Consider the following 3,330-nt stretch of genomic DNA (forward strand, 5'->3'; position numbering starts at 1 on the left):
AAATTGTAAAGTATCCAAATTTGCAGATGATACGAAAGTAAGCAGTAAAGTAACTTCAAAATTACAATGGCAGCAGTTACAAAATTATCTTTATACTTTAACAAGCTGGGCAGAAAAATGGCAAATGAAATTCAACGCAGAAAAATGTAAAGTACTTCACTGGAAGTAACAACGTCCATGCGAATTATAATATGAATAATATCCAGTTATCAAGTACAGACAATGAAAAGGATCTTGGTGTGATAATTTCAAATGACCTAAAACCGAGTAAACAGTGCACCGAGGCGGTTAAAATTGCAAACAAGCTGGTGGGTTTTATTGGAAGAACTTTCAAGATTAAATCGGAAAAAGTCATACTAGTCTTGTACAACTCGTTAGTGCGCCCCCATCTTGAGTATTGTGTGCAATTCTGGTCTCCGTACTACAGGAAGGACATAGAAAAATGAGAGAAAATTCAGCAAAGAATCACAAAAATGATACCACTACTTAGAAACAAACCATATGAGGAATGCCTTGAAGAACTTAAATTATTTAGCCTAACAAAGCGCAGGTTAAGAGGTGACCTTATTGAAGTTGTCAAAATCATGAAGGGATATGACAACTTAGATGTGAATAAATATTTTGAAAGAGACCGGTCGAGTCAAACTAGAAGTAATGGCTGCAAAATTATGAGAAAGTGTTTCCAATCCCATGAAGCAAAATACTTCTTCATCAACAGAGTCGTAAATGTCTGGAACAGATTACCCTCAGAGACTGAACAGTACCTCAGGTAAGACATTCAAAAACAAAATATACAAGTATTTGCACGAGAATCCTCAGCTGACTCTTCTTCTGTCCGAATAACTTGCTTTTATAACTATGTGTAAGTTCATTCCCCTTTTGTGTACAAGACACCCCATAAACAACGTACCCGTACACAGCGTTGCATCATGTCATTATAAATTTTTCAATTTATTCAGCGCAAATAGAGTAATATACGCACAGATTAGGATATGCACGGATCCTGAGTTAACGGTCACTACTCTTACTTCCGACCTGTGATGGGCTGTGGATCACTGAGGATCCCTGTTAGCCAAGTGACCACCATCGGAATTTTTTTTTAATGTACCAGGGGTCACTGCTTCAGGAGGAAACTTGTGTACTTGTCCCACATGGGAGAGTTCCTTGTCTCAGTGGAGCGAACGGAGGTAGGGCCTGATTGACTGCTGCCTACCTTAAAAGTGCCAGGCAAGGCTGCCGCACCACCCCTGAACATCCACACTGTGCACTGTGCAGTCCCCTCATGTCTACAGGACACTGCGTAAACTTAACATACCCGTACATAGCGTCATGTCACGTCATTATACATTTTTCGATTTACTCAATGCAAATAAGGTAATATACAGTAAGTAATGATTAGGATCTGCACAGATAGCCCCGAGTTATCCGTCACTACTCTTACTTTCAACCTGTGATGGGCTGTGGATCACTGAGGGTCCCTGTTAGTCAAGTGACCACCATCGGGATTTATATAATGTACCAGGAGTCACTGCTTCAGGAGGAAACTTGTGTACTTGTCCCACATGGGAGAGTTCCTTGGCTCAGTGGAGTGAACGGAGCTAGGGCCTTATTGACTGCTGCCTACCTTAAAAGTGCCAGGCAAGGCTGCTGCACCACCCCTAAACATCCACTCTGTGCACTGTACATCCACACTGTGCACTGTGCAGTCTCCTTTTGTCTATAAGACACCCCATCTTATATATTTTTCAATCTCCCCAATGCAAAGAAAGTAATATTAGCACAGATTAGGATCTTTTTTTTTTATGCAAGGAAGAAGGAACCAAAGGCCATGAGCCCGCAGTAACAGTTCCCTCCAAGAGAAAAACAAAATACAATAGAGAGCCAAATTCAAGATCTGATCATTTTGAGATGTCTGGACACACTGCGTTTGAAAGACTGGAGATCATAGGCAGCAGGAAATACAGACAGAGGGAGACAGTTCCAGAGTTGACCTGTTGCATAAATGAAAGACTGGGAGTAACGGTTAACTCTTGCATTAGAGAGTTGGACAGAAAAGGGATGAGAGTTTGCTGCCAGACGGGTGCTATGCGCCCGTCATAGAGGTGGAGGAATGCAAGCAGACAGTTCAGAGGAGCAGTGACCATTAAAGTAGCGATAGAAAAGAGATAAAGATGCAACAGTGCGGCGAAGAGACAGAGGTTGAAGGGAGTCAGTAAGAGGAGGAGAGTTAATGAGACGAAAAGCCTTTGACTCCACCCTATTGAGAAGAGCTGTATGTGGGGAGCCTTCCCACACATGAGAGTTGTACTCCACACAGGGGCGGATAAAACCCCTGTATAGAGTCAACAATTGTGCATGGGTAAAAAAAGAGCGGAGTCGGCTTAGCACACCCAATCTCTTGGAAGCAGATAGCCCTGAGTAAACGGTCACTTCTCTTACTTTCGACTTGTGATGGGCTGTGGATCACTGAGTGTCCCTGTTAGTCAAGTGATCACCATCGGGATTTTTTTTAATGTACCAGGGGTCACTGCTTTAGGAGGAAACTTGTGTACTTGTCCCACATGGGAGAGTTCTTTGTCTCAGTGGAGTGAACGGAGCTAGGGCCTGATTGACTGCTGCCTACCTTAAAAGTGCCAGGCAAGGCTGCCGCACCACCCCTAAACATTCACACTGTGCACTGTGTGGTTTCCACGTTATGTCCACAGACGCCCCATTAACTCAACGTACCGGTTTATAATGTCATGCCGTAACTATTAGTTTGTTTGATTACTTTCTCTTTCAGGTTACTCAAACGGGTAGCTTATAGACAAAGTATTATAGAATGTGACTTTTCCATTCCAGTATTTCCTGTGAAATTTCCATGTCAGTTTTTCCATGCTGCATGGTGGTTTTTCTCACTTTTTCCTGGAGGGTTTGGTGGTGGGGGAAGCCTTCTTGCTTTACTATCCTTATCCTTCAGCATGTAGAGTTAGATCTTGTAATCATACTTTTCTCTGTAACAAGCAGCCTCGAAAGGACCATAAGGTCTGTTGCTGTTTGCTTTCCTATGTAATCCTATGTAATCCTTTCCCTGCATAGCTCTTCAAACGTTACATCTTCTTCTGTCTTTTCCCATCCATGTAATATTTTCCATTTGTCCACTCTTCATAAGTTGTTCCTTCCTCGTCTCCTCCTTTCCTCCCTCTCACCCTCTTCCCTCATTTCCTTCATCCCTCCTCCCTTCCAGCTCCACCTCTTCCATCCTAAACCACCCTTGTACTTGAGGCCTGATAGTCGCCATGGTGTAATTATAAAGTACTCTGGGAGTACGGCCGCCTATTTCCCACTTAA

Source organism: Coenobita brevimanus, chromosome 13 (genome assembly GCF_032717465.1).
Source record: "Coenobita brevimanus isolate Jiangsu-jjx chromosome 13, ASM3271746v2, whole genome shotgun sequence".
Lineage (NCBI taxonomy): Eukaryota > Metazoa > Arthropoda > Malacostraca > Decapoda > Coenobitidae > Coenobita > Coenobita brevimanus.